Source organism: Condylura cristata, unplaced genomic scaffold (genome assembly GCF_000260355.1).
Source record: "Condylura cristata isolate star-nosed mole 26May11 unplaced genomic scaffold, ConCri1.0 scaffold00009, whole genome shotgun sequence".
In the NCBI taxonomy this organism is placed as follows: domain Eukaryota; kingdom Metazoa; phylum Chordata; class Mammalia; order Eulipotyphla; family Talpidae; genus Condylura; species Condylura cristata.
Genome location: NW_004567110.1, coordinates 34,963,791 through 34,980,975, shown reverse-complemented (window position 1 = coordinate 34,980,975; position 17,185 = coordinate 34,963,791).

Below are 17,185 nucleotides of genomic sequence, written 5' to 3'. Positions count from 1 at the left end.
ATCACAGGAAAGCAGAGGAAGAGTAAGGACTCACAAACAGCCCTTAATGGGCCCATAAACAATTTCACTTACCCTGAAACACAAAGAAATCACATTATAAAGCAAAGTCAGGGAAAAAAAGGGTGACCAATACATTTAAGAACAAAGAAGAACCAAAAACATACACAAAGAGAGAAATTTTTAAAAAGAGAAGGCTGTGATGCTCAGTGCCTGAGAATTCATTCAACTACATAGAGCAGGGAGTGGAATCCAGAAAGCTCCACCTTCATTATGAGAATCCTCACTGGCTCACGGTTTGTTCCTCATTGTTGTAACAATAGCACCAGTATGATCAGCACCCAACCCACAGTGTTGGTCTAGAAGGTAAGGAACACTGGGAGGTATCTCCAGGCCTGAGTCACCAGCAGGCACCATGTTGGCAACACTTCTCAACCTAGCTGATGATGACAAGGGTGGGGATCATCTTAGAACTTAACCTTCCTTTGATATTATTAGAACTTGAGGTCAAATAGTTGATGAGAACTACATTCCCCAGGAAGTAGCAAGCCAGCTAGTGGTTTAGTAACTAAAATCAAGAGGCTCAAAACCTAGCACACAAATAGGCCAGGCTTCTGCTAGCTACTATCTGCATGCTGGCAAGCAAGCCACACTTCTGCTGCCAGCCAGCAAGCACCCCAGGACCACTCAAAACATAGATGACTGATGAACAGACACTGCTATTGTTACAGGGCAACCCAATGTGAACTGCGTTGCCTGTCTGTGGGTCCTCACCCGCACGCTTAAGATTCAGTTGTACTACAGGCACATACAAAAGGGTTAATAATGGGTTTTATTTACAAGGGGAAAGGAACAACCTAGGGAAAGAGAGAGAAAGAAATACAAGTTAACTAGAATGTCCTACCAGTTCTGCTGACTTGGAACTCCAATAGCACACTGAAAGCTGATCAAAAGCCAAATGACCAGTTGCGAACCACCAGGCCAAGAGACCCCCAAGCCTACATGTCCAGTTTTATCCCAACCTGGCTGCTCAGCTCCACTCTTATGTTCCAGTGTGCTTCTCATTGGTATTGATGGGATTTATAGTTCCAGGATCTGGAGTGGGGATGCAGTCCATGAAACCTTTATCTGTTACACTATCAGATGCCCTCTGTGAGCACCCTGACAATGCCAGCCAATGCATGGCAGTACCTCTGTGTATTCCCTTACCCCACCCACCCACCCACATCTCAGCCAAGGCAATGCCAGAACCCTTGGCCACTTGTGTTACAGCTAAGGTGACTCAGCAAGTCTGAGCCTGCAAGAAACACAGATTATTCCCATCTATGTCATCATCAGCAAGGTTGAGAAGAGTTGTCAACATGGTGTCTGGGGGTGATTCAGGCCTGGGAATATTTCCCAGAATTCCTTGCCTCCCAAACCAGCACTGTAAGTACTGTGCTTGGGCTTCCTTCAACTGTGGGTTGGGTGCTGTTCAGACATATTATTAGAGCAACAGTGTGGGAATAAAACAAACTGTGAAAGCCCCTTTAAAATTATCTTATGTTTTATGACTAGCTAGAGATAATTTTGAGGGAAAAATCCAGCAATAAACCAATTTTGATAGATACCCTTCTCTCTAACAATTACCAACCTCCAGTTTCACTGAAAGAATAGTTCCCTTGGATAGTAATACATATTTTTTTACCTGTGAAGTTACTGTCTTTCATTTCTGTGGTTGATTTTGGGAAACAATGCAATAAAGAGTTAAAGATGTTCCTTTACTGTAAAACTTTTTAAGCATCTTTAAATATATTGCAGTTTTACAAGAGGATGAAAGAGCATGCATTTTATCCCAAATAATATGACCAAAAGATTCATTTCTGTGAGAACTTGGGAGTAGGGCAACATATCTCAGGGCAAAATATATTATGGAATTTAACTTTGAAAAACATACATCTGCTTTCCAAAATTATGCTAAAAAATTGATAGTTATATTTTTACCTGAGTATAACCAAAATTATTTAAAGTATCTTATGAACAAAAATATGTTTTATATGATGAACAAAACTGTTGGATACTTCTGTGACTATTGTGTGATGATTTAGAAAATTTTAAACATTTCTCATATTATTAGAAAACAGCTTATGGTATTTTTATTATTCAGCAATTCAGCCATGTTATTGTGGTGAATCAATGTTTTTGTTTGGATTAGTCCAAAGATACTATACTAACACTTCCCACATTTCTAAACTACAATTTCTAAACCACCATTTCCTGGTAAGAAATTCTATTTTTGAAATGACTTTTTCCATTTTTTCTTTTAAAGAACTTCCATGTAGTGCATTTATTTGTAAAATATTCTTTCCTTCTTTGTTTCACTGATAGGTTTAGAAGCATCTAGTTGAAAATTCTTATTAAGTACTTAGAAGAAAAATTCAAGGAACAATTTCTTCTATAGAATAACTACACTTAAAAACAAAAAGTATAGGGATGTCTTTCTATCACTTAATAGGGGATAGAGGTAGGGAGTAGTGTTAAATCCAGTTAAAAAACCCTTCTAACATAATGACCTGTAAATAATCTATGGGTATAAAATTGATCTCTTCTGTTGTCTAGACCCCTTGATAGGATTCCACTTCAAATCATTCAGCTTAAAATGCAAACAAAGGGAATTTACAGATCTTCCCCTTACTGTGCAAAAACTGGTTTTAAAATATCCTAGTCTGTATTGAACTTTACTAAATTTCTGATCTGGGTATATTGAGCATAGCAGTGTTGACTCCAAGATTCATAAAAAAAGAAAACAACTAGAAACAATTCAAGCATTGTAAGTAATCAAGGTAGATCAGTTAATTAATTTTACTTCTTGTTCCTTAAATGAGTAAAATGTTTCATCAAAGATTATGGTATTTGAAAACAACCAAAATTTGAGTTGTGTTTGAGAAAGAAGCTAGTAGCAGCTTATTGACTTTTACATGTGTTCATAGGTTTTCGAGGAATTAATTTTTTAACAGAGAAGGTGTCATTAGAGAGGAGAACATAAAATCAAAGACTTGCTAAACTTAGACTTAAATCATTTAAAAGTCACTAAAAATCCTTACTTCCTCTGATCTTGAATGAGAGTACTTACTGTTTGACTGCTCTTGATTTTTGCGAAATTACATTGATTGCTCTCAAAACTGCGCCTAAGATGTTGTACTTTGGAGGAAAGAAATAGATGCATCCCTTTGGTGAAAAAAAATTTGTTTTTTCACTTATCTTCAGAAGTAAGGACATTGGAATTTTAACAATATATATCCTGACTTTTGCCAACACTTAATTCAACCATACTGAAATTGAAGTCTCTTATAAGTAGTTGCAGGGGAGCAAAATAGATTTATTTCGGAGGTAGATTAAAACTATAAAATACCATCTTTAAAATAAGCAACTTGAATTAACCTGCAGCTATTCTTGAGAGTATCATAAAACACAGATTTAGTTCAAATAGTGTATATAATATGTTTTAAAGGGTTTCTGTACAATGTGCAAGATTTACAGTCAATTTAGGTTAAATACTAAATTGGTATATATCAGTAAAAAACTTTTGTCAAGATGTTAGTCACACTACTAGTTCCCAAAATTGTGAAAAGAAATGAAAGCTATCATATGTATATGTGTTAAGACATATTTTCAACATGTGAGCAATAAAATGAGTATGAAAATACCAGATGGTTTTGCATTCAATGGCACTTTAATATATTACTTTATCCTTCATTTGCTAGGTAATAGGGATTTTTAAATTTTTTTTCCAGAATGGAGATGTTATTGCTATTGAATTTGAATTTAGATACCCAAATTTCTGAAATAGGATCTCATACTTAAAACTTGCTACACTAAAATATTATTTTCTAAAAATATTTCATATAAAACAAGTATAATACAGTTGTATTTCTTAGTTAAATGTATTTTCAAAAAAGAAAGCTCTTAAAATTCATAAAGATTAATCTTACTGACATCATTCTCAGTTGTTTTTGAAAAGCTAATATTTCTGGGGCCCGGTGGCACAGAGGGTTAAAGCAGAGCACTAAAAAGCTAAAGCCACTTCAGCATGAGTTTGATCCCGCCCTGGGAAGTGATCCACATGGCATGGCAGACCTCTCCTGACCCACCCGCTGCTCCCCTCAGCAGTGTACTTCATCAGTCTGCTCTCCATTCTGTCTCTGGTGAGGTCTCACAACTTCTAAACCTCTGGCCTATACCCCAGTTCTGTATGCATAAATAAATAAATCTTTAAAACCAATGAATCATGGTACTTGTTACCAGGATTACGGAACAATCAGCATTAAAAATAAAAAGAGAGAAAGCTAACATTTCTGGAGTTATTATGGCTTTGAAGATGGTAGATATTCATAAATGTTGGATACAATGATCAACTATCACTATAGCACTACCCTATCCATTTCAGGGGTTTCCTTTAGATAAATCTTTTCATTTCTCAGATTAGACAGGTAACCCCTAGCATGCCCAATTAACTGTATATCCTTTTTTTCAAAAAGAATGGCTAAAAGTTGGGCACATGACCCAAATAATTTAGATACAATTACTTTTTCTGAGATTATTTATAAATAATCTCTTTTGTGTTACAGAGAATGTAGGTTAGTATAATAAGGTTTATGAAACAACACAAGGTAACAGGAAGCAGAAATGATTGTACTTTAGATTGAGATAATAGCATTGACCTTTATAAAGAGAGGACATTGCAGAAAACTGAAAACAAAAATGAAAGAGGAAAACTCAGAAACAAAGAAAAAGTAAGGGAAATACTTAAAAATAAATTGAAAGAATAAGACTACCTTTTGGCATGAGAAAGAGCAAGGCATCACTGAATTTCAATTTTAAATTATTATCTCATTATTACTAAGTACACAGCAAATTGGACTCTCAGATTACTCTGTGTATCCCTTACTTAGATTCCTAGAGTTAGTGTACAGAATGTGGGGTCTTTTGAATTGGCTTTGAACCAGTTTAAGATTTTATGTCATTTTGGAGGTATCCTATATTTATCTTTTAGAATGTAGTTAAATGTTGCTCTTTTTGGTTACCTTTGTTTTCCATGAGTACAGTTAGATCTTATGAAAGTCATTCTTGAAGATAAAAATCTATTAAGAGATAAATAATAACATAAATTTAAAAGATCTTATTCTGTCCTACTCAATATGGAGAAAATCACAAAATAATTTAGAATAATAGAATATTCACTTAATATGAGCAGGAAAATGTTCTCCTCTAACAATAATGAAAAAACACTGATATTGTTATTCATGTTAACATTTGAACTCTTCCTAATGATTCTATTCTTTCTTTTATCAGTCTGAGTGGAATTTCAAATCTGACCATTGGAGAGTTTGAACAGCTACCAAGCAAACAAGTCAAATGATTGTGCAGATAACTTAAAACCTGACCAATCAAAGAAGCAAGTCACAGGAAAGCCTATAAGGTCAATATACTTTGCATTTTGTGGTAATCACATTATATAAAAATTCATTGAACAGACTGATGCTAACACTATAAATAGCAATGACTGTTTTATTTAGTCTAATAAGTGACATCAGGAAAGAGAAATAAGACCTAGTTTTTCTTTGTTTTACATGTGGCTTAAACATTGGTTGGTAACTAAATAAAATTACTTTTTGATGTTTATGATCTTTTTAGGGTGTTTGGGATTATGTTGAACTGTAAATAATTTTGCTCTTTGCCTACGCTAGTCAAATTTTAGTTTATTTAGTATTAGCCAATATTTTGAAAAGAGAAAAGAAAGTCATATCATTAATTTGAAAAATGTTAGATTACTATAGAATAAAAGTATTTAGCAGTAGTACAATATGAATATTACATTATACTCCTACCAATGGGAAAATAACAGTGACAAAATTCTAGCTCAAATATATCTATTTTTTAAAATTGTCTTACATGCTGATTTAAGATTGTAAAAAACAGTTAACAGGATATCCTAATAGACAATAGTAACATTTTCAAAAAGTATATTAAGTGATATGTTGTACTCTTTAATGATCAATCCATTTATACTTCTAGTGGTAGGAAACTAAATACACACACACACACACACACATATGTATAAATATATAATGTCAGTAGGCAAAGAATGATAAGTAGCCCGCCTTAAAATGAAGTTTTTCAGTTACTATAGTTTTGGATGTGTTTTAAATCTCACATGGATTTTAAAAACTAGCGTTTATGACATTAAATTTGGAGCTAACATATTTTAAAATAATATGTTTACATTACTGTCACAGTAGTAATTTTGAGGAAAAAATTAATAAATGGCCCTCCCTGGTGGTACAACGGGTTAGGGCACAGCACTGTGGAGCCACTGCAGCACGAGTTCAATCCCCGGCCAGGGAGGTGACTTGTATGGCTCTTCTGAGCCAACTGCTGCTCCCCTCAGCAGTGTGTTTCAATATGTCTGCCTCTTCTGCTCCCCACTGTCTCTGGTGAATCCTTTCACTCCCTGCTCTTTGGCCTGTAGCCCAGTTCTGTATGTATGTATGAATAAATCTTTTTAAAAAATTAATAAGTGATTTTGGCAGGGAAAAAATATAATCTGTCACATGATTTTTGCATCTAATGAAGACTGAATATTTTAAAAGGATTAGATTTTGTCTACTAAAGATTTTTTCTCATGTGTAGCAGCATAGCTACTTACTTTTTTTAATAGCTTAAGGGAAGCATTTTAACTTTCAATGGAAAAGTGGGAGGTGGTTTTGAAGATATATAGTGACTATTTCCTAAAAGCCATTGGGGGTTAGGTGCACTCTGCTGCATTGCATGATTTGCTAAATTTTGTTTCACCTACTGTTTTGCTTCCTCATTTCTCAGGCTTTCAGGAAAAAAAAAATTATTATCTTTTTTGTTGTTGTTGTTCAACTTCTGTCTCTTTTGTTTTTTTTTTTTTTTGAGTATTAATCAATATCAATGACTTACCAGGCTTATAAAATGGATTTAAAACTTAGAATTAGTGAAGAAATAGAAAGAATGATAAAAATTCATATAAGAACAGTGATAACACTTAGTAAAAAGGTTCTATATACCGCTTATTTGTGGAAATTTCCCCCATATCTCTGTTTGCTTCTCAGGCTGGTTGAGCATCCAAATTAATACCAGATTAGTAGGAAAAAATAAAAATTTATTTTCATATGCATCTAGAAAATTTACATGGATATAAATTATAGAGTGATGGGACAAAGCAAGCATTTTTATCCTGAATTAAGTAATGGGTTGCAAGAAGAGAGGAAGGTAATTGATATGAAAAAACAAAAATGATGCTCTCTAGCTGGATGTTTGCCCTGCCAGAGATTGGTTTCTCTGCTAGAAAGTTTACTTGTGGAAAGAACCCTAAATCTGTGTAATATGCTCAATTCTCAACCTTCTAGGTAGTTGAAAGGGCTGTAATATTCTCTTTAACCTACAAGGTCTCTATTGACCTTAATTTGGTATAAACCATGGTCAAAACGACAAGACTTTGGGAAGGTCTATTCTTTATATCTTGGAGAGGACTTTCACTTGATGAATACTCCATTAATATGTTTAATTCTTTCAACAAAATTATTTTTAAAAAATTTCCTCGAATTTATAGATGAAAAAAGTAAGGCATTGGCAGACTAAATATCTCATTCATATTATATAGTAGATATTTTAAGCAAAAAAGTGATCAATTATTCCCCATTGTTATAGGAATCCCCAAATCTGTTACAGAACAAAATCTGTTAGAGGACAGGGAGAGAGGGGAACCCCTGAAGCCCAAAACCTGCCTGCTCTAAGTGGGTTCTGCCATCTGCCGCATCAAGACAAAACATATAATACCTTAATGAAAAGGAACTTTAATGCAGTGAGCATACAACACAGAAGGCAAAGAATATAATTTCTAAATCAAACACCTGAAGTTACCCATCCCCTCGTGGGCAAAAGTCAACCCAAAAGGGATTGGCCAAAAGCAAGGCCTGAAAGCCCACCACAAGACTAAAGCAACTTCTGACCGGGACCCAACGAAAAGGGTCAGAAATGGCCAGACAAATCTGGGAGGAAAAGAGCACAGTCAAAATCAATATAAACACTGCCATAGTCACCTCCCTACAGGTCTCTCACCCACATCTGCCTTAACCAGTCCAGGGTCAGGAAACAAGCCCGATTTCTTCATCACATGCTTGCTGCTCCATCTGGCTTCCTCAGGTCTCCTCCTTGTTCTCCATCCAGCTTCATTCTCTTCTCCTTTTTCTCTGGTCAGTTCCACCCTCCTTCTGAGTGGGGCAGGGAAACCTGGAACTTCCCCTGTTCCTAGGGACCACCCTCCATTGCAGGCCTGGACAACCGGAAAAATAAAAGTCCTGGTAACCTCAAGAAGAGGAAATTCCAGGTTGAGTCTGCTGAGACCAACGTTGCTCCTGAGCCTGTGTGGACTGGACATCGATGGTTCGCTCTGATCCTGTATGGAGTATTCCAACAAGGCCAGCAACAACAACAACAACTTACTACTTGATTATTCTGCCCTGTGATTTATGCAAAAATAGAAAAATGAAAGCTAACATGTATTTGTAAATCACTTGTGCATACAAGTTGAACAAAGTTGGGATCAAGGTTGAGAGAACCTTTAAAACAGCTTTTAAAGTTTTGTTTTGTTCTGTTACTATGATTTTGATACACACCAAGAAGTTTTTTTTTTTTTTTCCATATGCACTAATGGACTATTTTCCATTTATGGTTGTCATATTGGACATTCATCGACAATGTTGTACCCTAAAATTTGTGCCAACATAGATATGGTGGTATTAAAAAATCAAAAGGGGGAATTGTAACAGGGTGGTCCCTAGGAAAAGGGGAAGTTCCAGATTCCTTGCCCCACCCAGAAGGAGGGTGGAGCTGAGCAGAGAAAAAGGAGAGAAGAAGAGAGAAGAGAATGAAGCTGGATGGAGAACAAGGAGGAGACCTGAGGAAGCCACATGGAGCAGCAAGCATGTAATGAAGAAACCGTGCTTGTTGCTTGGCCCTGGACTGGTAAAGGCAGATGTGGGTGAGATACCTTTAGGGAGGGGACTATGGCAGTGTTTATATTGATTTTGATTTGGCTCTTTTACTCCTGGATTTGTCTGGCCATTTCTGACCCATTTCCATGGGTCCCGGCCAGAAGGTGCTTTAGTCTTTAGGCAGGCTTTCAGGCCTTGCTTTGGGCCAATCCCTTTTGGGTTGACTTTTGCCCACGAGGGGATGGGTAACTTCAGGTGTTTGATTTAGAAGTTATATTCTTTGTGTTCCGTATTGTATACTCACTGTATTAAAGTCCCTTTTCATTAAAGTTATGTATATTTGTCTTGACGCGGCAGATGGCAGAACCCACTTAGAGCAGGCAGGTTTTGGGCTTCAGGGGTGTCCCTCTCTCCCTATCCTAACAGATTTTGTTCTGAAACAGATTTTGTGTCCTATAACACCATGTCTACCTAGTCTTAGAATATGTATTTTTTCATTTAGCCTTTATTTAATGCATAAGCTTTTTAACAATTTAATAAATTTTAAACAGTTTTCACAATCAAGGGTTAGAAGCTATTTGGACTTTAAAGAGGGATTATTGACTTTAGTATTAATGAAATCAAGAGAGGATTAATGAAGTAAAGAAAAAGTGACTTTAATTAAGCTTTCAATATAATAATTTGATGAAAAGTGGATATTGCAAAGCAATAGGGAATGAAGAAATTATTGAGTACAATAAAAATGAGAAATCTGGGGTGATAAATATAGAAAGCCTACTCTTATATTACATATAGAGTTTTAGTAGATTAAAATTTAAATGCAGAATTTAAAACTATAAAATGTGGATTTGCTAATCCTAAGCAGCTTCTTTGGCTACCATTTTTTTTTTTTTTTGTTATCTTAAGTTCTGTATTCATATACAAGGTCAGAACTATCCAGTCAATCAGTCACAGGAGCCAACCTTACATGTTGCTTTCAAGTCAATCAAGAGCTTAACAGTTGGTCACTCTGGGAAGGGTACACATCACAAGGTATGACCTAGAATGCAAAGGCCAATGCATGAGAAGGGACTCCAGAAGCTGATCAGTGAAAAGCCTTGTTGAGGACATTGAAACCCTGGCTGGGGATCTAGGGCTTGATTTCAATTACAATACTGAGTCATCAAGCAGATGAGAAGGGCCTGGGGGAAAACTCTCAATTCCTGAGTCTATATATGACAAAGCACATTTTTCACCCCTCCCTTTTCTTTTTGTCCTCCTCTAGGGAGGAAAAGATGACCTGAATGAACTTTGCAGATACAGGTTTCATGGACTCCAACCCCACCACAGACACTGGAACTACAAATCCCATCAATACCAAAGAGAAGCACACTGGAACATAAGGGTGGAGCTGAGTAGCCAGATTTAGATGTAAAACCAGGTATGTGGGCTTCAGGATCTCTTGGCCTGGTGGTTCATAGCTTGTCTCTTGGTTCTTCAGGGGCTTTCAGTGTGCTAGTGAGGTTCCAGGTCAGTGGAATTGGTAGCTAATGCGTTAATTAGCTTATCTCTCTTTTTCCCTGAGTTTTTAATTTTCCTTGTAAATAAACCCATTATTGACCTTTGTGTGTATGTCTGCAGTGGAATCTTAAGCACACAAGGGGAAGAGACTTTAACACCCCTTCTCCTCACAAGCCATGCTGTATAATTATTCTATCAATAAAAGGACCAGGATCTTACACTTTGGGAGCCTCCTGCATCCTACAACCTGCTCCACAATTTCCATTCATAAGGGCAGTGTTAATAATGCAGCAATAAAATTAATGAGAAAATTGGCAGATACTTTTATAAAAGAAATATGGCAGAATAACTTCATGATAAAGAAATACTTCATAATGAAAACATCCTAAACACAAATGATGAGGTGAAAGTTTGATACATTAAATTATGTGAATTTAAAGATTTTGGGGGCAGATATTGATCACTATTGTTTTAGCTTTTCATGTAGTTAGACCGGGGGAATTTGTTTTATTTTCACCATTGGGCCAAAGGCAAGAGAAATACGCATTCCTTTTGGTCAGGACAGTCAGGAAAGACTATGGTTAAACCATCATATCTGTTGCCCTTTCCTTGATATGGTTTGAGACTAACTTGAAATAGAAGAGCATTAAGTTTCTATTCTGAAAGAATTGCTATGGAGACTGGCCAGGGCTGCAATAAACTTTGTAGGACACTTCATGTATATATCCACTTAGGTTGTGGGGCCATTTGTTTCTAAAACATAGCCTATCCTATACTAATAATTATACTCTTCAACAAAGGACATCTACCTTCACCAAAAATTAGAAAAATATGATCTCATGTCCAAAACCAAAAGAATGCAAACTATAGAATGACATCTATAGAATATAGTAGACAAATCAGCTAGAAACAGGAATTCTAATAATAACTAGTGAGGAAAGGACAGGAGTATATCATCAAAACAGAGAATCACCGAATGCATAGTAATTACTTGATTCTATAATTTTCTAGGAAAGTTATTGTAAATTTTTAAAAGAATGCCAAAAAAATTAAAAAACAGCATCAAATGTGAGATGAGGAGTTACTAAAGTTCTCATATAATTAGAGTTTAGTTGAAACAATTGTAGAAATTGAGCTTGCAGAAGAACATAAAATATCTACATGTATAACTTCGGACATAAAAATGTCACTATTGGCTGTATATTCTCATTCAGTTTCATAACTCGTTCCCATTTGTAACAAAAGATGCCCATTTCTAGTGGAAGAGGTAATTAAAATGTACTAAACTAAATTATAGGACATGATGTAGCAATTAGAGGAAATAGATGACAGATAAACAAATATAATAAAAACAAAATATTTTGTGGAGAGGTGATAAGATCTTAGATGCATCCAGAAAAATATGACACTTTTGAAAATATACACAATGACAGAAAACTTTACTTCATACTCAGGTACATAGACATATAGATAGAAAATATATTTATAAATATCAAGAACATACAGTGGTGTCAACAGAAAAGGAAATGATATCACATGGCCAGGGGATAAAAGCAAATATAGTAAAAGGAAGTGTATGACAGAAATAAATACAAGGATAAATATAATTAAAAGTAGTGTATAGGCTATAGTATGATTAACACAATAGACTACAAGAGAGAACAAAGAGAAAAGAATCAAATGTCAAAACAAATAGAGTATTAAGAAGGGTTAAGAAATTCCCCAATGTGGGCCCTCCCTGGTGGCACAAAGGGTTAAAGCGCAGAACTGCAAGCTGGCAGCAGCAGCTTCAGTGTGAGTTCAATCCTGGCCCCAGAGGTGACCCACATGGTGCAGCAGACCTCTCCTGTCTCGCCCATGGCTCCCCTCAGCAGTGTACTTTGTAGATCTGCCTGTTCTGCTCCCCACTCTGTCTCGGGTGAATCCTCTCACCATCCTCCATCTCCAGCCTGTGCCCCAGTTCTGTATGCATAAATAAATACATCTTTAAAAGATTTTCAAACTCATGGCAAAATAAGAATATATTTTACATTATTTCATTAAAACAAAAGTAAACAATATACTTGACTCAAATTTTTACTTTAGTATTTGACATCAATCTAATACCTAAGGAAAGTCTCATGTTACTTCCTATTCAATACATTTATTGGATTACACTTCCACCATATTAAAAGCCATGAAGAAATATTTCTCTACTTTGGAATGCACCTACCTCTTTTCATAGTATAATCACAAAATATCAAAAGAGTGAAAATATTTTTTAATGCCATGCAGACTAGTATTAAATATAGCTTTTTTTTGGCAAGGCTCATTTGTAGTAGATTTTCCTTTTCTAAATATGTTTATTAAAAAGGAAGTAAAATAATAAGCAAAACCTACTGAGTCACCCACACAAAATAAACTAGCTTGCATTGTGACATAAGGAATATGGTATGAAACAGTATGTGGGTGTAATTTTGTTCAGATATTCAGAGACATAATCAGCACAAGAAGCACAGCTGGAGTTAGAGTCCAAGTTTATAAATCCTCAGGTTTTCTAATAGCATCTAATCATTCAGATTCTTAAATGGTTTTTATACTAAGTGATAATAAAGGGACAAGGACATATTTTATAACCTCTTGTGAATCTAAAGCTGCTTGCCTGTATCAGTAAATTTAAGACAATTTTTTGGACAATACACAGTGAGATTTCTGACAAAGCCCACTAACAAAAGCTTTTTTTCTAAACAGTTTGCTAATTTTCAAAAGAGCTTTTTGAGTAAGAAACTACATGTCATCATTTCTTTTCAACTTTGGGTCAAGAAAGGGTCACTTTATGGGAGTTATTGTTGATTATATGTTAACATTCACAGGAAGCAAAGTATGGTTATTTTAGGATCAAGATGACAACTATATGAAATGATAATGTAGCTATATTGGGAAACGTAATTAAACTGCCTTTGTGTATTCAATTGTAATTGCAGTGAGACTGCTGGTTGAAAATCTGATGATGAGACACCAAGGAATTTGAAGCACCACTAACTCCAGTCTTACTTAGAAACTCAAATTCAACCTACACTAATGAAAAATATTTAAGTGTTAAGTGAACAAACAGTTAAAAACTTGTTCTTCTTTCTTAAGTCAATGAGCTGTACCATGACAACTGCTCTTCCCCAGATTGCAGAACCTTTTCTCTTTATACAATTCTGAGTGGACATGTTGACACTTTGCCCCATGTACCTCACTCTTGTAGACACAGGCAGAAAACCAAAGACCAGTTGAAAAATACTGCCCAAGAGAGGCTGAGTAAGGACCCCAGGAGACACTCAGGTTTATTGCAAACTTCCAATGCATCCATGTGAACGTTGATCAGAAAAACCTCACAGGGGCTGCTCGTAATATGTGGTTTCTCTTTTCATTGACTTAGGAAAAAAATTATTTCAGTAGATTCCAGAACTGTACATGCAATTATATATATATAAATATATATATATATTTGTGTGTGTGTGTGTGTGTGTATATATATATATGTGTATATATATATGTATATATATATATGTATATTTAGTCTTTGCATTAAGTAAATGATTTTCCTCTACAGTTTTAAGTTGTTTTCAATTTATCCTACATGTTTGCTTGTTTCTATGATAATCATATTCTGCCTTCTCAGAATTCTGATACTCTGCAGAGCCTGGGTGTTCTCCTTTCTTTCCACTGCTGTCATCTTTTTTGGTTATTTTCTTCTTTTTGCTCTCTTTTACTCCTAAAGAGAATCTCTATTTGTCAAAATCAATATATTTTCTGTAATGTGGCATACTTTCTGTTATCTCTAATGCACATTGTAATTGCTATTGTGTTTTCAGTTACTCTTTTCTTATCATCTCTAATAACTCCTTCTAAACTCAGTATCTCAACAAACCAATTTTATCTCAATTTTTAACTTATACAACAATGTTTATGATTTATTTGATTGAAGACATAGCCTATGTATTTTTAAAACATTGTCTTTTGTAGCCCTAACTTACATATTTATAGCTTTTATAACTTCAATGATTTACTCTTTATTATGGTAGACACCTGGTTTTTCGCATCCCTAAAAGAAAGATGACCGATCCATGTCCAGTTTTTGTCACTAATAGGTGTGTTTAATCTCTTTGAACCATATTCCAATCACATGAAACACTCCTGTATGTATTCTAAAAGATACCTGTCACTATAACTGTCCAGTTCTGAGGAGACATTTCCTTGCACTAGTCCTCAATGTTCAGAGAAATGAATTTCTACATAGGTAATTTGGAATAAGTTCTGATTGTTCTCTCCAAATGGTTCATTAAACAAAATATTAATTCTGAGAGCTATATCTACTATAATTCTTTTTTTATAACACTGGCTAACTTCATATCTAAGGTGTTTCATCTATTTCTCTTAACCCATACATGTGTCACTGAATAGCTGGGAAAGAACAAAGAATCTAGAAGGATTTTTTCCAATCCTATATTTTGTCAGTGGAAACTTTTTTTTAAAGATTTATTTATTTATTTATGCATACAGAACTGGGGTACAAGCCAGAGGTGCAGGGGTTGAGAGGATTCACTAGAGTGAGAGTGAGGAGCAGAACAGACAGATCGATGCAGTACACTGCTGAGGGGAGCAGAGGGTGAGCCAGGTGAGGTCTGCCATGCCATATGGGTCACCTCTGGGAATTGAAATCACATGAAGTTGCCACTAGCTTCCCAGTGCTGTGCTTCAACTTGCCGCACCACCAGGGAGGGCCCAGTGGAAACTTTTAATAGAACTGAATGTTCAACTTTTTTTCATAGTCAGTCTAAATGACAAAGGACCATTTTGCCAGTATGGTCTGATATCATAAAGTGTAACCAACATATTTCTAAAAGCTAAAATAGGAATTCACTCATCCCTGAAATTTCCCAAAATCATTCTTCGATTTTTTAAACAATGAATAGTTCTTTGTCTAGGAAAAACAGCATTATTAAATTATCTCCAGTAATTGAAAAGGAAGACTATCCGAATTGCAGGAAGTCCAGAGTAAAATAAAATCATATGAAGTAAACTAAACTTATCTTATAAGTACCATATGTGTGGACTCTTTTGACAATGGCTTTTGCTGCTAATATGAAGTAAGACAACAGGAGCTTGTTTCATTGTCTTGAACAAAACAAAAAATCAGCAACAATGTGCAGAATTAGAGATTTCATCATTTTTAAATATTACACTTCACCAAAAGAGTACCCTATTTTTTTTCTTTCTTTAAATGAGAATCTGGTTTGAATAATGAGACCTGACCAAAGATCTGCTGCTTTTGTTGGATTTTTTGGAAACACACTGAATAGCTTTCACTGATCTGTCAAACTTGAAGTTCTGCCCGTGGCTTATCCTTGCACCAACCAGTACAGAAGTGAGTGCAAAACTCAAGAAACATCTTTCTTTTCTCTGCAGGTAAGTTAACAAATCACTCTGTCATCAGTGAAGAGAAACTCAGTATTGAGAATCTGAAAGTAAACTGTCTTTCACATTTACAGTTCTGAACATTTTTTTTTTAAAGATTTATTTATTTATTTATTCATACAGAACTGGGGTACAGGCCAGAGATGAGGAGGGTGAGAGGATTCACCAGAGACAGAGTAGGGAGCAGAATGGGCAGATGGACAAAGTACACTGCTGAGGGGAGCAGTGGGCGGGCCAGGAGAGGTCTGCCACGCCATGTGGATCTCCTCCGGGGCAGGCGGGGATCGAACTCATGTGGAAGTGGCTTAAGCTTCTTAGTGCTGTGCTTTAACTCGCTGCACCACCAGAGAGGGCCAGTTCTGATAATGTCCACGTTAAATATCGGTTAGAATGACCAGCCCTAAGCTAGTTGGTAAAGCAGAAAAATTTTTTTTCTAAAATTCTTCCTTGACTTTTTGAGATCCCCATTTACTGAAGTCAGGGACATAGGTACTTCAAATTTTCCACTTTTCTAGTTCTTTTGCTAGAAGAGAGTGTGTAACAATGAGCTCAATATTAACAATATAGTGTGAATGACCTCAAACATAATTTCCCATAGTCATTACAACTATACTACAGGGATCTTGGTGAGAGTAAATGTTTTTTTCAGCAGAGAATACAGAGTTGGATCTAAGTTAAGAGTTAACCTTTTGTTTATGTAGTCTAACATTTAAAAAGAGTGTAATTTTACCTAGTCAATTTCTTAATTTAATAATTTCCCTATTTACTGTTTGAAAATTAAGTGATGAAACAACTTAAGGAAAATAATTTGTTGCTTAATAGGATCTGAAAATATTCTAAATGACTATATGTCTAAACTAGAAACTCTTGAAAAAGAGAATATTTAAGGAAAGTGATTATGATATTTTTCTTCATCATCAACATATTATATAATAATATAATTTTTAGATTACAAGTTCTTGATGAGTAGATGCTGGATTGGATAAGAATAGTGATTTACAGTACTTTAACTGTAAATAATGTTTAATAAAGTTAAACAGCATATGCTATTACCTATATAAATATAGATGAGAAAATGACTTGGTATTTCAATGTAGTAAGATCACCTCATAACCCATAATTTCCTTTTTGCCTTCCACATAAAATAACAGGGAAAAAACTCTGTAAATAATTATACTGTATACATATATTTTAGATCTTATTTTCTCAAATCACTATTTTCCTCTTAATCACTGTGACAATTA